Source organism: Hippopotamus amphibius, chromosome 3, assembly GCF_030028045.1.
Source record: "Hippopotamus amphibius kiboko isolate mHipAmp2 chromosome 3, mHipAmp2.hap2, whole genome shotgun sequence".
In the NCBI taxonomy this organism is placed as follows: domain Eukaryota; kingdom Metazoa; phylum Chordata; class Mammalia; order Artiodactyla; family Hippopotamidae; genus Hippopotamus; species Hippopotamus amphibius.
Genome location: NC_080188.1, coordinates 182367936 through 182387387, shown reverse-complemented (window position 1 = coordinate 182387387; position 19452 = coordinate 182367936). Strand labels below are relative to the sequence as shown.

The following is a 19452-nucleotide window of genomic DNA, read 5'->3' as shown; positions in this document are numbered from 1 at the left end:
CGGGCGAGGAAATTGAAATTCTTGTCCCCCTCAGAAAAGTGAATTGTTTTGAAAACAGCAACTGAATTCATAGTCAAAATATGTAAATCTAGTGGGCCTGAAAAATCATCTTCATTTTTCAGAAAAGAGAGAGAGAGAGAACTGATAACCACTCTTAAGAAACAACTGCTTGCCTCTCTCTAGACATATCCAATCCTTCCTAGATATGTGCCACTTGGTGAACTGCTTTTGCAGTACTGGGAAAATGCTGATGTAATAACTACTTCAGAGTTTTTTCTTATGTTCCATACAGCACCTGTGTTGTTTGGTCATTTTGTGTGTGTGTGTTCTTTGAGAGGAATCGAATGGCTGCCTTGATCCAATGTGTACATAGAAACCATGGGGAAAGCATTCCTAGGGGAATATATTGCATTTGAAAAACTGCACAAATAAAGACAATGTAAAATTTCTGGTAGGTTCACTGAGTGTGTGTTTGTGTTTTTGGACACCCACAAGTGTCTGTACACACAGATATGAATTAACTGTCCACTTCAGACATCAGTAACTGCTGGCTCTTTTGTAAAGAGGATGCTGTGTCCTCCATTTTGAACACACATGGAAAATGTTCTTAAATTGCTTTCTGTTTCTATCATTAAACGTGGGAATATACCTAAAAACCACAGCAAAACTATTCTTCATGTGTGGTCTGAATCATTTATCCATTTTTCCTATAGAAGTAAGGAAATTCTATATTTAGCCTTTTGTGGTAGAAGGTAATAAATGACTCCAAGATCTGAGAATCACTAGAAGGTTTATTCTATTAATAAACTAATGATCTTGGTATTTGCTTTGCATGCTTAGGAACTTTTAATTAGCAATTCGGTCTTTGTACATTAAAAACAAACTACATGAAAATTAACATATTATTCTATACTTCATCATTAATGAAATTGTACTAGAAGGTTCAAGATTTTTTATTGGCAAGAAAATGAAATCCTTTCTCTGACAAAATTTAGTTTTTTTTTATTTTTAAAGAGCATAAAGCCTGGGAATAATGGAGGAAACTTAAAAAGGAAACTCATGAGATTATAAATAAATGTTGAGTGAAAGATGCTTCGTGGATATTCCATTCACACAAACTGTCACACTGAGATTTAGCAAAAACTGTGTGGCTACTCAGGATTGAATATTGGTCCCTCCTGGCCTGGCTTCGTCCTCCCTGGGCTCTCATCATAAATGCCCAATGCTTCAAAGGTATCAGACTAAAGAAGCCCTTCTGTCCAACAACAGAGGCTCCTCTTGTCCTTAAGTCCAAAGAGAATAAGATGGCTTTAAGCTCTTCCATATCAAATATCAACACTCGAAAACTTTTAAACCCCTCATACTTCTTTCCTCCATGATGACATATTATCTACTGTGTAACTTTCTCTAAAATAGACCTTTTGTCTATTTTGGAAATCACTAGGGAGATTATTTCCCCTCTGATGATTTCTCCAAAGCTTGTATAAAACTTCTCACATTCATTCTGCCTGTATACAGCCATCGTTTGTGGTCCCAAGGGGCACCCGAAGCAGGTCACAGCCTCAAGGTATTGGATGCTGGACAAACTGACCCATGCTTGCTCTTTGTCCATCCACCTGTGCCCCCAGGCTGAGAGAATGTCTTCCCCTCAAAACTTTCTTAAGGAACAGACAAGTGTGCCCTGACAGGAGATAAAATAACCAAGGTCTGCATGCAGTGATCCATTACGATTGATGGGCCAAGTCCACTGGGCTTCATCACCATGGTGTTGTCTTTTCCATTTATCTGCTCAGAAGCAGACCCTCCTCTGGAGTATGGGGGAGAATAGGGAACAAAAGTGAGTTAAGCGAGCAGATAGTTTTCCTTTCTGAATGTGGAGACAGGAGAAAGTCTGAGTATACCCATATGTGAATCACATTGTACTAAGTATAAACTAAGTATAGGCTCTTTATATTTATACATTTTTATCATAATAAAGCCAAATTTAACTTGAAAAGTCTATTTTAAACACTAAAAAGCAATAAAAATTCAAATTTACCATATTAATTTAATGTGAACATTAAAATTATTCTGTTGAATCTAAGTTGGCATATCACATCTGTTACCTTAGCACATGATGGCTTTGAGTTTGTGATACACACACACACACACACACACACACACACTACCTATGCTAGGAAAAAAAAAGATTGATGACCAGGTCCAAGCTGGTATAACCTACCCTTCTGGTTTTATGGATGTTATTGGCATTGACAAGACCGGAGAGAATTTTTCTCTCTGCTCTATGACACCGAGAGTCTCTCTGCTATTCATTGCAGTATGCCTGAGAAGCCAAGTACAAGTTGCGCAGAGTGGGAACAAGAAGAGTCCCTCATCTGATGATCCATGATGTTTATACCATCTGCTATCCTGATCCGTTCATCAAAATGAATGACAGACACCATTCAGGTTGATTCAGAGACTGATAAGATTACTAATTTCATCAAGTTTAACATTGGTAACCTGGGTTTGGTGACTGGTGGCGCTAACCTGGGAAGAACTCATGTGATCACCAATAGAGAGACATCCCGGCCTTTTGGATGTGGTTGATGTGAAAGATGTCAGTGGTGACAGCTCTGCTAACCTGGCCTTCCAACATTTTTGTTCTTGGCAAACAACAAACCATGGATTTCTCTTAACCAGGGGAAAGATGTTCACCTCACCACTGCTGTAGAGAGAAAGAGACTCTGTTTGGTAGCCAAATGGAGAAGTGGGTGAAATGATCTTTAAGTGATAGGGATGGGGAGCTCTTTGAGGCTAAGTAGAGATAACACAGCACAGAAATCAAAAACAAAAACAAAACTCCTTGAGAGATGTGGTATCTTGCCATTTGTATGGATTCAAATTCACCCTCCTTGAATTTATGTAACCTTTTGTGATGGACAGCACTTTCAACAAAGACTCCAAATTCTCAAACTCCAGGCCTTTTCTTCAATTAATATTAGATCTGTGACTTTGATGCTAATCTTCTAGCCAGATACTTAAAACCTGGCTTTCAGCCACAATCTTTGTCTGTCTTTGGCAGAAGAATTGTTGATTTCTTAGATCCAGCCCTTTTTCCAGGCTAAGTTATTCTTTGTTACTCAGAATCATTCCTTCTGTAAAATGATTCTTTCCATATTCCATGTATATTCCTGATTTTCTCATCATTTTGTAATAGGGAAGAACCTTTGTATTTTATTACAAGTTGATTACTAAAGTGATGTTGCCTATAAGCTTAAATTATACATAATGACCCATCTCTGGGAACTCTTCCTCCCAGGTAATGAGCGTTAAGCTAAAATACCTTTGTTTAGCTCACAGGAAACATCCTGACCAGGCCTACATGTGAACAAAGCAGGAAGGAAAAATGAATGCATCTTCTCTGGAGGCTGACAGGAACCAGGAAATGTTTGACTTCACTTCCTCCCTTTCAATATAAAGGAAGCCTGAATTCTAATACAGGGAAGCTAGTTCCTGGGGACACTAGTCCATCATCTTCTCAGTCTGCTGGCTTTTCAAATAAAGTTGCTATTACTTGCCCCAACAGTCGGTCTCAATTTATTGGCCTGTGGTGCAGCAAGCCCTATGAGCTTGGATTTGGTAAAAATTTCATGTTTGTAATCACATAATTTCATTTCTGTTGTAATTAGGTACTTTTTAAAAATCATTTGTACTTATTACCTATTACTATATTAATATAGTTTCTTAATATATTACATGTACTTATTACTATAGCATTTTTAGCTTTTTGTTTTTTCACTATATATCCAAACCAGGAGGAAGAAAAACAAAGTATGAATTTTCAAACACTATCATACTTACTTAACCTCTCCTTTTCTACATCTTCTACTAAAATGTCTATCTCCTTCTAAATCTCACCTCCTTTAGGGCTTCCTTGCTGGTGCAGGGGTTAAGAATCTGCCTGCCAATGCAGGGGACACAGTTCGATCCCTGGGCTGGAAAGATCCCACATGCTGTGCTCTGCAACAAGAGAACCTGCCGCAATGAGAAGCCTGTGCACCACCACGAAGAGTAGCTCCCACTCACGGCAACTAGAGAAAGCCCGGGTGCAACAACAAAGACCCCACGCAGCCAATAAATAAATAAATAAACAAATAAAAATTAAAAAAAAAAATCACCTCCTTTAGAAACCTTTAAAGACTTTGTTGATATAAGAGCATTCACTGGCCACAGGAATTGGCACCCCAGGGCTGTTTTCCCCCTTGCTCTTTCCTCAGCCATGCACTACAGTTCATCTTATATTTTGTACCAAGTGTGGAAGTCTCACCATGAGGAAGGCAGAGTGACAATACAAAAAGAGCTTGGATCCCATTTCAGAACTGCCTTACCAGCCTTGGACTGCTTATCCCCAGACTATAAAAGGAGAGAGAAATACAATTCTAATACACAAGACCTACTAAGTTTAACACAGCTATGTTAGTCATTCTTTTTTGGTTCTTCGTTACAGCATCTGGAACCTATATCATAACCAATACCTAAATGGAAAGGGGTCTTGAAATAGAATAGAGAAGAAAATTGCACCCATTTATGGAAAACAGAGCTATGATTCTTGCACTTCTGAACTTGTAACCTGAGGTTCGTATCTGCTACATGAATATGAAATTAAAAATTCTGGTAATTGCTAACATGGAAAAAAGCAAGATACTGCAATAAAGGATATCAAAAGGGAGACACTTTCCTTAGATATTGTTAATAAAAAGAACCCCTGTGAAGAAGGGATGTTTAAACAGTGATTTGAAAAGTAGGAAAGAACTGGCTGTGTGCAGAGCAAAGAGAAAAACCTTCACAGCAAGGTAATCTGCATTGGTACAGATTCTGGAAGGGATAAACATTTAGATTGTTAGAGAAACTGAAAGACTTCCAGGTGACTAGACTTTGGAGGTAGTTGAAAAGTAGCCTGAGATGAGGCTGGTGAGCTAGGCAGGGGCCAGAACATGCAGGATCTTGCAGGTCAAGCTTAGGAGTTGGATTTTATTTTTGGTGCAATGGTGCACTCCTTTAAATAAGGGAGTGGTAAGGTTTACACTGTATTCTAAAAAGATGAATTTGGTTGCTGCATAGTGAGTGGATTGAAGAGAAGAAAAATGTAAGAATAGGAGCAGCAGGAGCTGTAATAGAATCCTGATGAGAAATAATGAGAACTTTGCATAAGATCATGGAGGTGCTACAGAAAAATGGAGAGAAGTGGACAGATCTGATGAGTTTTCAGGTATACTCTGCGAAGTTGGGTAAGACTTGCTGAAGCATTGGATTTGGGGAATGACAGAAAGAAAACAAAAGCTCTGTTTTGAATATATTAAGGATGAGATGATTCTAAGTTATTTTTATGTCAACTTAGGTTTCTATAGCAAACAACCCTCCAATTTTGTGATTTATCAAAATGAAAGCTTATTTCTCACTCATGCAACAGACCAGCATGTGTCTTCCAGTCTACATAAGTTTCCTGGGAAACTATTCCCTAAGTAGTAGCTTGAGGACCCATCTTTTCATCTTGTGGCATTGCCTTTCTCTAGGTCCTTAGGGTTTTATCCATTCACCCTGCTAATAAATAAAGAGAGTATGGGTAAGCAGGGAGATTTGTGAAAGAGAAATACACACATAGGCCTGTTCAGGCAATGGCATCATGTCTACCATATTGCATTGGCCAGCGTCAATCACATGACCTAGTCTAATTGCAAGAGATGCTACAAAATGTAGTCTAGCCATGTGCCCAGGAGGAAGAGAAAAGGGTAGAGCAGCCTTGACATAATATTCAGTGGGGATGTCAAATAATCTCTCAGATGCAATGTCTGGAGCTGTTTTCTCAAATGAATTTGAAGAAAAAATTAAATGTTATTGAGTCCCACTTCTAATGATCTAACTTAGGCATTTCAGAGGATGCACAAATGAACCCCCCTTTCTTACTATCCACAAGGGCTGTGTAAAGTAATTGAAAAAAGAAGATACAAACCTCTGAAAAAATTGTCAGTGAGAACAAAGGGAGATTGTCAGACAACAGCAAATAACTACCAAATAAATTATGTAGACAAGGTCTATCATACAGTCAGGGGAGGGAAATTCATCACAGGCTAGAGGGATGTAGGTAATTTTCCTAAATGAGGAAGAATTTGAGGTGATGAAGAAGAATATGTAAGAGTTGTCCAGGAAAAAAAGGCACAAGAAAATGCATCAGTAAAATTTTTCTTCTGTATTTAAAATAACTGAAGTTTTGTAATAACTAGCATTCTTTTTAGAAACAACAGATTGAAATGTCAAACAACTATTTAGTAATCAGCTACTAAATAACTTTATTTGAAATAATGTTTATACGGCTTAATATAATTTTTCTCTTTCCAAACAGGCTTATGTATGCAGGTACAGCCTCAACTGCTAAACCAAAGATGGGCTCATTCACACTTTGAATTTGAATCTACGACTCACCGTCCTTGGTCTCAGTTCCCTGTTTTACACAGTTAGAGGGATGAGATCTCAGGACTCCCAGGGGATCCAGGTCAGATTGCTAAGGAGAGTTTCTACATATCAGATAGATAGATAGATAGACAGACAGACAGATAGATATAGATGAGATAGATAGATAGATAAATAGATAGATGATAGATAGATGATAGATGATAAATAGATAGATAGATAGATAGATAGATAGATAGATAGATAGATAGATAGATGATAGACGATTGTATGAGGATCAGGAGCAAGCTGGAGCTGCTAGCAGCCAAAACAGAGTCAAGGAAGTGGAAGCAGGGGATGGTTTGTCTTTTCAGAGACAGGCAACTTATTTCAACTGCTCTATTGCTAATTGCCTGCAATTAAGGTCAGACTCTCAGATCAAGCAACCAAGCTTAGAAGATGGAGCCAGGCCTGAAGACAAACACCGTGCTTCTCCTCTAGGAGACTGCCCTTGGCTACATGTGAAACAGGTGCATGATGATGACGTTAGTAAGGATAATAATTTGCACTTACTTAGTAGCTTCAATGCTACATTTTCAAAGATGTTATAAACACTAATTAATTAAGCCCTACAGAGGCCCCTGAGGTAGCTATTACCTGTATTGTGTGAATAATTACGCGAAGCAAAGAAAGGTTAAGTGAGCAGCCCAAAGTTATACAGGAAATCAAAGCTAGGGAAACAGAGACTGATTTCTAGCCACAAAGTTGGCTCATTGCTGTTGTTTCCTTGGGAAAGGAAGTGAACAGTTTGTAGAGCACATTATGGGCGGAAAGAGCCGAGATCTGAGGTCTAGGGGTCTCCGGGGGGCTCTCTCAGAAAGTCAGTAATCCAATATGGATGTGGACTTGAAGCACGATGCTCCCAAACGTTGCCAAGCCTGACTTTCTGCCGGTGCGCGCATTTGCGCAGGCGCCTCACCCCAGTGATCCGATTACACGCCTGGCTTTACCAGAACGCAAGAGAATTACATGTGGCAATGGAGTTATTTACTTTGATTCCACAACATGTAACACAGCACCTGGCATATCAGTTCGATTGGTTGGCATGATTCAAATTCTGTGTTTAAAATTTAGAATTGTAACTTAACTGAGACGTATCTATTCCCATTACTCCTGTGCGATGTGAGGGTGGACGTGAAGTTAGCATCGATCAACTCAAAATGCCTGCACTGCTATTCCCATATTTCCCCCTCTCTGACCGTCTTAGTGATTGAATTTGTCACTAAGGATCACATGTAAAAATCAACCGTTTACAAATGTACTTGGTGTCACAAATATAAAAAGAGCTTAATTTAGAACTTTAAAGTCAATAAAGTTTATTTTGGAAAGCATGAAATTTATTTTTAAATAAGAGCAAGTGAATTTAAGAAAAAGTACAGGGGAAATAGGGTGGATGCAATAATTACATTTAAACTTATTTTTAATCAATAAAAGCACCTTTTAACAGTAACCTACCTAATTTTTTTTGTAATGCCCTCACCATTGACATGTATACACCTCTGTATAACAATTCTTACTCAAATTCTTACTCAAAAATGAGAAAACTGTTCATGATTTAAGGATATATTAAACCATTCAGCATTAAATAAAATACCAACATATTTGAAAACCAGTCTATTAGAAATAAAGACAATAAATTTATCTGGACGATAAATGAGATAATATCCATAATAGATGGAGTAGTGAGATATTGTTTGTTGAGAATTTGTTTTGATGACTTTGGAGCATTTTTTACCTAAATGTCCTAGAGATTATTAATGACCCTGAATAATTTCTGTACCCATCAGGTAATTTGCAACTGTAAAAATTTCCAGTAAGCCATTGTTCTGTGCACACCGTGTGTGCACAAATCCTAAACTGAGTGCCACACATTATTTCAAAGTTGACGCGGCTGCATTTTGCTGGTGATCTTGTTTTGCTGTTTCTGTTATATGTGGGTTACAGATATCCTTTATAAAATTGTTCAGAATGCTAAATGTGTCAAGTGTGTGAGCCACAGTGAATATTAAAAACAGTTACTTCTATGGAATTGGTGCCAAATGCTGTTCATTGAAATAGTTGTCTACGAAGAAGTTGAACATTTTGTACAGACTATTTAGGGCATCCCTGCCTAAACACATGGGGATGAGCTCAGTGAATCGTCCAGCTCTCTTCTGGTTCTATGAGTTTCCAAAACAATGACCACTATTGGCATTTTTTTCTTCCAATTTTTTTTTCTTTTTGCTATAACATTTATTTTTTTAATTTAATTTTTATTGTATATTGGAGTATAGTTGACTTACAATGTTGTGTTAGTTTCAGGTATACAAGAAAATGATTCAGATTATATATATATATCTCCATCTCTCTCTCTCTCTCTCTCTCTCTCTCTATATATATATATATATATATATACATATATCTCCATTTTTTCAGATTCTTTTCCCGTATAGGTTACTACAGAATATTGAGTAGAGTTCCCTGTGCTATACAGTAGGTCCTTGTTGATTATTTATTTTATACATAGGAATGCGTACATATCAATCCCAAACTCCTAATTTATGCCCCCCCCCCCAATTCTCCAATTTTCATATTTCTTGGTAGCATTTCTTTTTTCTGGATTGTTTGATAGCTGATGATATTTAATGTTAGCTAGGGGTAGTTCTGCTTTGAAACACTTTGAAATGTTTTAAAACTTGCTCTGGGTTTTACTAAATGTAATTGCATGTGGTTTGAATGCCAAATGTGTAAATCTAGTCCAAGAGAAAAATATCTTAGGTGGAATATGCTTAGAGAATAGTAAGAGACCTTTTCAATAACTTCCTTGCTAAAATTGATGTGCTGGATTCAATTAATTCGGTTTTGATGAATCAGTACAAGAAACTAAAGGTCCACAAATGATGAAATAGAGTTTATCTTGATCACAGCAAATGCAATGAAACTCAGTGTTTCAACTGGGAAAAATATATAAGGATAATAATGGTTTCACTGATCTGAAACCTTAGTTGATTATATCACTCTTCTTATGAGAAATTTATCCCTAGGTGGGAAAACGACCACACAAATCAGAAAGTCAGGATCTAAAAACACAGGATGATTCAGCGTTTCCTGGGGTAACACACTTGATTTTCAGGGCCTTTGTTAGTTACCTCATGTGTGAAAGAGTTTTCTATTACTATACAGTATCCAAATTCCCTTCTGGCTTGAAATACTATGATTCCAATGGACTGTTGGGAAAATAAAGAAATTTGAGTTCTATTAGGGTTTGAGTTTTTTATATGAATGACCAAGTTGACTAAAATAATTTTTCAAGGGAAACGAACTAAGCGATCAATAATGAGACAGAGGTCAGAATGATGTTAATACGAAGTATTTAACTGTCATAAAAATCCTTTTAAAGCCTGTGTTGGGAGCTTGTGATTTCTGTGATCATGTCCACTTTTTCCAGCATTTCCTGAAGAATCAATTTATACTAATTAGCCCCTTGCTGTTCATGTAGAGGTGACAAATGATTTTCTTGCTGAAATATTATGGGGGAGGGCAATCAGAAATGAGAGAAATAGGTCCTACTGCTTCTCCAGAAGGCTCTTATCTGCTCTCACTGGCCTGTTGGTCCTATGGTCCTACCACCTCTGCCAAGACCTTTAGTCACTGCTCAAGGAGTTGGGACAGGGGCCCTTGAAGTGACATATGCAAATGGTCTTACTCCTTTCTCAAGAACTTCCCTGTCTTGCTGGTTTTCTTCAATCTTGGGCATGAAGAAGGGTTTTTACTGAAAGAGTAGCTATATCTCAAAACCAGCACCAAGCAGGTTGAAGAGAGATTGTGATTTTATATAAATTGTTCTCTAGTAACATACAAGGAAAGACGCCTTGGAAACTTAGCCTTCACAAAGAGTGACTCAAAAGGGAAGTTCCCAAGGGATGTGTCCTAGTTTCCAGATGTGTCTCTCTACCTCACCATCCCCTCATTTTCCCAAAGACCCAGGAAAGCTCCTGGTCTTCTACCAATCCCTCCCCCTCCTATTAGGAAACTCCTGACAAATGTTCTCCTCTTGCTCGGTGTTTGAATTCTGCCAACCGTAGCACTTGGGCTTTTGCCCAAACACGACTGAAAACATTTTTTAGCCTGGACATTGCTTGACTCCTGACGGCAAGGGGAGGATTCTGGTGCTACGGGCAATGGTGATGGTGGGCACTCTGAGGTCAGTTCAGTCTCTCCATCATGCAGAGCTGTAGCTGATTTCTTCCTAGTTATGGAGGAAGCACCACAGGCATTTGCCGAGGTGAGCATACCTTTTGGTCTTGGTAGTCAGCATTCTAAGCTCACTGGAGAAAAGCTCATTGATTCATATGACTTTGACCCTATACCTTGCAAAGAAGAACCTTAACACTATCGCGCTAATGAATATTTTGTCCCCCTAGATTGGGGTCTCTCAACAGTGGTAGTGTTGACATCTGGGGCCAGATATTTCTTTGTTGTGAGGAGCTGTCCTGTGTACCATATGAAGTCTAGCAGCATCCCTGGCCTCTATCCACTAGATGCTAGTAACAGTCCCAGGCTGTTATAATCAGAATGTCTCCAGACATTACCAACTGTCCCCTATGGGGAAAACTCTCCCCCATTGAGAAGTATTGTCCTAGATGTATCTTAAAAGAATCTTCACAATAGCCAGAAATGGCTTCCTCGTATCTATGCCAGGTATCAACATTAATTAGACTCTTCTGTTCCAAGTTGCTCCACATTCCCAAAAAGTGTGGGACGCTCTGTGTATTTAACAGAAATAAATACATCACCCTTGCAATTAAAAACCCCAAGATCTGATATTGAATTGGTGAAGTAAAGCCTATGAGAGCACCCTATTGTTACCATCTTTTTTGCCTGAGGACTTCCAAAACTCCAGTTTACTTTAGCCTGATGGTAAGTTAACACTTAATTGCTCAGCTGTTAGATGTTCTCTTTTAAGGCTGGGGCTTGTCCAGGGAACTGAAGTTGCTCACAGAAAAGACCCAGTGAGGTGTCTGTGGCCCCCTAGGCTCTGCCTCTGCCCTGTACCAGCGTCTCTACTGGGTTCATGTTACCATTGCTGGAGAGCCTAGGAGAAGTGAGTTTCTGCTGGTGATATAAAAACAGTTACTGAATCATGTGTATAGTGTTCTAGGAATGCATATGTACATATTCTTTTAAAAACATATCCAGTGATTTATATATAAAAACCAGGAGAAAGGCACACTGGAATTTCCTTTGTCATTTCTTCCCAACTCTGTCAATTTCTAATATTAACTTAAATGTGGTCCACTTTTGACTTTTCTTGGAAAGTAGGAATTTAAAAAATTCAGCTTTCAAATTTCCCCTTCAAATTTAAGTTAAATGCCCTTCAGGCTCTCATAGAAGAAAATATTCATTACTTTTGTTTGTGACAATCAGGGTGGGGAAAATGTTTTGGTCCTTTTAAGGGAGAGAAGGCTTCTGGAAAAATGCTAGCAAGTGTTTGAAAGATTATGATCACACCACATAAAATTAAGCATTCTTAGAAATGTATTATGGTGCTTTTTTTTTTTTTTCACTGTAGGGTAAATAAGGAACAGATTTTTCAGTTTTCATTTTTTTTTTTTAGTTTTATTGGGGACATTTTATAAATCACAGCACAGTGAACCTCACCACATGAGTTGTGCTGGACACCTGCCACCACTCAGCTCCATAAAAGCACTCGCTCTCCTTTGAATTCAGAGAACCGCTCTTGGCCCGTGAGAACATCTGGGGCTCAAAGTCTTGGAAAGGAACCGTTCAGGTCCTTTAGAAAGGCTCTTTCTGCAGAGGGAACAGGAGTGCACACACACTTTAAAAGGATTTTGCAGTAGTACCCAGTGGCCAGAGGCACCGGCTTAGAGCTTCAGGTCTCAGAGAGATCAATGTGGGCCTAAAAAATACACCAGAGGCCTCATGAAATCACTCAGTGGGACTCAGGGGATCCGAATATGCTCTGCATCTCATTTCTGTTCTCTTTCTATGTGTTCTTTTCTTTTCTTTTTTTGAAAGTGCAGATGAGTGTCTGGTAGGTTGCCAGATGCTGGTGTCCTAAACTAGTGATGAGGGACGGGGCCTGGAGAAGGCAGGGGCCGAGGACACGAACAGAAGAGCCAAGATAAATCTGGTTCCACATATTGAGTGCTGCCTGGGGAGTTCTGACAGTGATTTTTAAGGCCCAGAGTATAGAGGTTCACAGGTGAAGAGGCTTGTCTAACAGTCATGTGAGAGGAAGCGATCTCATAAATACAGAACCGGCAGCCTGTCTAATCTACCAGACAAGGGCCCCCCTTCACAGCTTCTCTGTCTACCCACCCAGGGGGCTCTGACTCATTCACATCCAATAATGGAACCTCTTGTTCCCTGGAGGGGATGAGAGACAAAGGAAAAGGTGGGTAGAGGAGGGCGTGCCCAGCCACAGACACAAGTATATTTATCTCCGGCAAGAATATTTCCTTTCTGACTCATTCAGGATGCCTTGAGCTGAAGAGATACATTATTCATTCAGCATAATTACCTGAATGATTTTAATTGCAAATCATTAAGGAGAGATAGCCTGGTGTTTTCTTAGAAAAGGAAGCACTTAAGAAAGCAAGTTGCTCCTTTCTCTGATCTCTTGGCTTTATGGACGTGTGTTAGGAGTGTTTTGAGACCAAAAGGCCACTGCCAAGCGCCCCAAGCCATTATTTCTGAGAGCCCCATGTGGCTTCAGTCATTAACCCTTCCTCTGAATCTAAACTCTTCTATCTGTTGAATCCGATCTGTGCCTTTTGCATCTGTCACTGTCCACTATCTTTGGTGTCTGATTGCTTTGTGATTCCAAAGCAACCGTGTTGCCTCAAGGCAACCTTCTCAATGCTATTGCTACTGTGGTCTGACTCCTGTCTCAGGAGCTCAGGAATGTCCAAATTTAGCTACTAGAGACCCTAAAATGTGGTGAATCCTCCCTTTAATACTGCAAAAAGAGGTCTACCTTGCATTCCCAATAAGTCATGAAGATTTGAGTGAAAGCAGTTCTCATTTTGTTCAACCTTTATTTTGGCCTAGGATTTCATGGCGCTTTGCTGAGTTTCAAAGAAAAACCATAGTCACTGGATTCAGTGATGACCATGGATTCATTCCCTCTTCCATGCAACCACCTTTCCTCTGGAAAAAGCTCCTTCAGAGAATCGTAGGTTCCTCACACACAGACTCATGCTAGGCTACCTCCCAGGCCTCCAAACAGATCAAGGTGACAGAATTTGGGTTCAAACCTGGGCCCCACCTCCATATGTATTAGTTATACATTGCAGATATTTTAATTCATTCTATTTGCAAAACAGAAGCAAGCAAAGCCATGGGACTATAATCTACATATACAAAGTCTGGATAATTTACAATAAGAGAACTGGACAAGCCAAGATTGACAATCACTTAACATCTCAATTTTGTTTTGCTTTGATCCATTTTTTTGTTTTTAGTTGGTATTAATTAGGGTATATAGTCTCTGTTAATCGATATTAACTGATAACATAATGTTTTGTTTCCAGTCAAATAACATAATAATTATTTTTGTTATTTTTAATTAAAAGAATTTTGCATATAGTTGATCTACCATATTATATTAGTTGCAGGTGTACAACAGTGATTCAATATTTTTATAGATTATACTCCAATTAAAGTTATTAAACAGTACTGGCTATATTCACTGTGCTGTACAATATATCACGAGGATTATTCACTTATTTTATATACAGTGGTTTGTACTTAATCCTCTATCCCTATGTTGCCCTTCCTTCCGTCTGTCTCCCCCTTGTTAACCAGTTGTTTGTTCTCTATGTCTGTGAATCTGTTTCTGTTTTGTTATATTCACGTTTGTTTCATTTTTTAGACTCCACATATTACTGATAACATACAGTATTATTCTTTCTCTGTCAGACTTACTTCACTAAGCATAATACCCTCCAGGTCCATCCATGTTGTTGCAAACTGCAGAATTTTTTTTTTTTTTATGGTTGAGTACTATTCCATTTAACACATACCACATCTTCTTTATCCATTCATCTTCTGGATGAACACTTAGGTTGCTACCATATCTGGCTATTGAAAATAAAGCTGCTATGAACATGTGGGCGCATACATCTTTTTGAATTAGTGTTATTTTCTTTGGACATATACCCAGTAGTGAAACTTCTGGGTCATATAGTGGGTCTATTTTTAGCTTTTTGAGGAATGTCCATACAGTTTTCCACAGTGGCTACACCAATTTGCATTTCCACAAGTAGTATACTAGGGTTCCCTTTTCTTCATATCCTCACCAACATTTGTTATTTGTGTTCTTTTGATGATAGCCTTTCTGACAGGTATGAAGTAATATCTCATTATGGTTTTGATTTGTATTTCTCTGATGATTAGCAATGTTGAGCATCTTGACATGTATCTGTTGGCCATCTGTATATATTGTTTGGAAAAATGTCTACTCAGGTCTTCTGCCCATTTTTTAATCAGGTTGTTTGGTTTCTTTGATATTGAGTTGTATGAGCTGTTTATATATTTTGGATATTAACCCCTTATCAGTCACATCATTTACAAATATTTTCTTTCATTCAGTACATTGTCTTCTTGTTTTGTTGATGGTTTCCTTTGCTGTGCAAAAGCTCTTAAGTTTAATTAAGTTCCGTTTGTTTATTTCTGCTTTTATTTCCTTTGCCTTAGGAGACAGACCCAAAAATATTGCTACAATTTATATGAAAGAGCGTTCTGTTTTCTTCTAGGAGTTTTATGGTTTCTAATCTTACATTTAGGTCTTTAATCCATTTTGAGGTTTTTTGTTAATATGGTGTTAGAAAATATTCTAATTTCATTCTTTTATACATAGCTGTCCAGTTTTCCTAGCACCACTTATTGAAGAGACTATCTTTTCTCTATTGTATATTCTTGCCTCATTTGTCATAGATTGACTGACTGTAAATGCATGGGTTTATTTTTGGTATCTCTATTTTGTTCCATTGAGCTGTGTCTGTTTTTGTGTCAGTATCATGCTGTTTTGATTACTGTAGTTTTATAGTAGTCTGAAGTTAGGGGGTGTGATATCTCCACCTTTGTTATTTTTTTTCTCAAGAGTGCTTTGGCTATTTGGGGTCTTTTGTAGTTCCATATGAATTTTAGGATTACTTGTTCTATTTCTGTGAAAAATGTTACGGGTATTTTGAAAGAGATTGCATTAAATCTGTGGATTTCTTTGGGTATTATGGACATTTTAGAATTATTAATTCTTCTAATCCATAAACATGGGATATCTTTCCATTTCTTTCTATCATCTTCACTTTCCTTCATCAATGTTTTACAGTTTTCAGAATATGATCTTTCATCTCCTTGGTTAAGTTTATTCCGAGGTATTGTATTCTTTTTGATGGGATTTTAAACGGGATTGTTTTCTTGCTTTCTCTTTATAATTGTTTATTATTAGTGTATAGAAAAGCAACAGATTTATGTATATTGATCTTGTGTCTTGCAACTTTAAGGAATCATTTATTACTTCTAATAGTTTCTCGGTGGAGACTTTAGAGTTTTCTACATGTAGTATTATGTCATCTGCAAATAGTGACAGTCTTACTTCTTCCCTTTCACTAATTATTGTTAACTAGATGAATTTGAAATTTCTAGTTAACAAAATTTATCTGTATTTCTTTCTTTCAAATTCACTTCTGTGAGTCATGAAAGACCGAGTACTTCCTAAAGTTCATTGGTATTGTGGAATACTGTGCTCATTATGTAGCTAGATCTATAGATTTCAAGACCTATAGCAAACGCTGGATTATCTGGCATTCCATCACATAGAAAATAACCACTCCTCTACTTCTGCCTATCTATAGAGTATAAGCTGAATGAAGTTTAAAATGAAGGCACTTCATCCTTCAGAAATTTATAATTCAGTAACTTCAGATCTTTCAGTAACTTCTGAATCATCGATGAGTAAATCAGGTTTAACTGCATTTTACTGTATTTTTAGTGAACTTGGCTTCCTTAGAAATTGACAATTCTGTATATTGTACACAGTAAATGGGTATTAAATGAGCTATTTGAGTAGCATAGTCACTATCCATAAAATGCAACATAGGCTTTTCTGTGGTCTCCTTATCCGATCTCAAATGTGCTTTTGAACTGGGTATAGATATACTGTGAATAACAAGATCTATTTACTGACTCTTGCTCCCTGCCTAGGAGTCTACTTTTGAAATTCAGGCTGTCAGTAACAGAAACCAGAGGCCCCTGGATAAGTAGAAAACGAAAACGTTTGCCTGCCAACGTGGTTATGATACAACTTAAGATTGACTTGTTTGGAGCTGTCAGTGACAGTTCTGATCTTTTCACCTCCTGGGAAGAACAACAGTAATACATATATGCTCTTACCTCCCGCTCATCTGCAACCCTCACAAAAAATCAAAAGCCCTCCCAGCCTTTCAGAAATCAGAGAAGAGAGTCAGAATTATGAGAGACATCATATATCTGTGTTCATCACATTTGAGCCATTTTAAAAGCCAAAAGTTGAGAGCATCATTCAAGTCCATAGTGCCATTCTCATGAAACAGAGTGAGAGGATCACCCTGGCCTTTGTGCTAATGGCCTCGGGCCCTGGATGGAGGGTGGTGGGAGAGACTTGAGACCTTTCCATACAATGCTACTAAAGAAAGTCAATATACTGATAGGATCCATGGGAATTAAACACTTGTAAAGAAAAACAGCCAAACTAACAAATATTTACACTTCTATGGTGTTACTTAAAAGGAAACTAGTACAACCAAAGATAACATACATAAAAAACGGTGACTGGGCAATCTGTGAGCTGTGTGACAAGCCCTGTCATCAAGTGGCACACTGTCTCCATTTTTTTGCCAGCATTCACGCCTGATGTTCCTGGAAATATGTGTTTTGCTTAGTTGAATAATTCTCTATAGGATTGTTCCAGAAGATCAGATCTAAGGATTTTTCTGATCTGACTAAAATATAAGCACCACAAGAGGAGGGACGTTTGTTTCTTTGATGTGTTGGTATATCTCCAGCACTTAGTAGAGTCTCTGGCACACAACAGTACTCAGTACATACTTATGACCAAATGAAGAAATGAATGAATTCCATGGTATGCTTTAACCTCTCTGCAGCATTTGTCACCCTTGCAGAAGACTTGAATCTGTTCCCTCAGCATCCATGTCACTGCAGGCTTCTGGTTTTCTTCCCAACCTCTCTGACTACAGTGTTTGGCTTTGTTTTGTTTTGTTTCTTTCCCAGATTGTCCTCCTCCCACTGCCTTCTTCTATTTATTTATTCTTACTCTTACAAATCATATCTGTGTTCAAAATTTTCAAATTATACCATAATAAGAACAAATTCCAGCCCTGGTCCTCCGGCTCGGGACCTTTGATCTCTCTCTAAACTAATTTAAGCCATACAAAAGCAGGAGGGGAGTGTGCATTGACTCATTAAACTGAACACTACAGAGCAGAGTTAGCTGAAAGCATGGCTAGATTCAGAGATCCTTGGAGCTGGCTGTATCCTAAGATTGTGTTGTGATCCCTGGGAGCTTCAGAATCATATCCTCATCATTCCCTGCCCAATCAGAGGGATAAGTGACTTCCCTGCTAGTTCTGAATTACACACAGCTTGAAATGAGAATGCATTGCTTGCCTTAGTATATGTTTCAGAATCTACCTGGCTTCCACGAGAAGGAAATCATTCTCAACTGAAATACATGGCTAAAAGAGGGAAGTGATTTTATCTTCAAAGCAAAATTCTCAATACTTAGATTCTCTGCTAGCATCTTAAGAGATGCATGCCTTAAGTAGGCTATGTAGTTAAGGTCATGAGAATGGCTAACTTGGGGTGGGTGGAGGGGTTTGCAGTGTAATGTCTGGAAGAATTTGGGGATGCTAGTAACATATTTTTTGATTTAGGTTGCTGGTTTCAGGTGAAAATTGTTCCATATCTACTTATGATTGCAGTCTATGTCTATATAGATTTTATAGTTGAATAGAAAGTCCACTTAAAATTAAAAAAGAGAGAGAATGTGTTAACACATGTTGAGAGGTAAATCCTCCCTCACATCCGATTTTCTTTTTAATCAATGGAGATTTACCAGTGGGTATAACCCTGACTTTTTCTTACCCTGATTCTGGAGTGAGGAGTGACTTATTTGATTAATGAGTTTGGAAGCGGGGTTATTATACTACAAGTTCCTTGAGGTTAGAAAGCATGTGTATTTAGATTATTCTCCACAGCCATAGGACCGTGCTTTCCTCAATAAATATTAAGAAACTTGTGAGTGAATACATATAATGTATGAAGGTCAAGGGAAAGAAAATAAAGCCAAGGATGGGATAACTGAACCCAAAGCCTCAGGACACTCTATCCCAGAAACCAAAGATTTGCTAACCGTAGTCCATGGGCCAAATACTGCCCGATAGCTGTTTTTGTAAGTAAAGTTTTATTGGAACACTCCATGCATATTTGTTTTTATATTGCCTATGGATGCTTTGGCTACAATGGCAGCGGTGAGTAGTCATGACAGAGACCATATGGTGCAAAGACAAAATATTTATTTTTTAGTCCTTTATGAAGAACGTTTGCTGATCCCTGTTGTAAACCATCAGCCTGGACTCAGCCATTGATTAATTGATTTACTATCTATTGATTCATTCACTAGATCTCTGTTGAGAATGTAATAATAGGCCAGATACTGTGCGTGAGGATCAGGGGATAAACAACAAAGATGAGATTTCCACCACTGTGAAACTTACAGACTAATGGATTACTTTCAGCAGACCAAAATATTTGAAAATGATTGCTGTTTCACCCTCCTCCAACCCTCACATATATGACTTAAAAATATCAAGGCTCCAAATAACTAACCCAACCCCCCAAATAACTCTTAAAGCAATTTTGTTCTGGGGTAAAATACCTGAGGTAAATCGCCAGCACCAT

The 19452-nt window shown here is 38.1% G+C and overlaps 1 long non-coding RNA gene and 1 pseudogene across 1 annotated transcript in view; one reads left to right on the top strand and one right to left on the bottom strand.

The window, feature by feature from the left end:
- The window catches only part of LOC130849915 (uncharacterized), an 82409-nt gene that overhangs the window by 5402 nt on the left and 57555 nt on the right, over window positions 1-19452 (bottom strand). The gene's annotated exons all lie outside the window — the stretch shown is intronic.
- Window positions 1527-2757, top strand: LOC130849914 (40S ribosomal protein S4, X isoform-like; annotated as a pseudogene).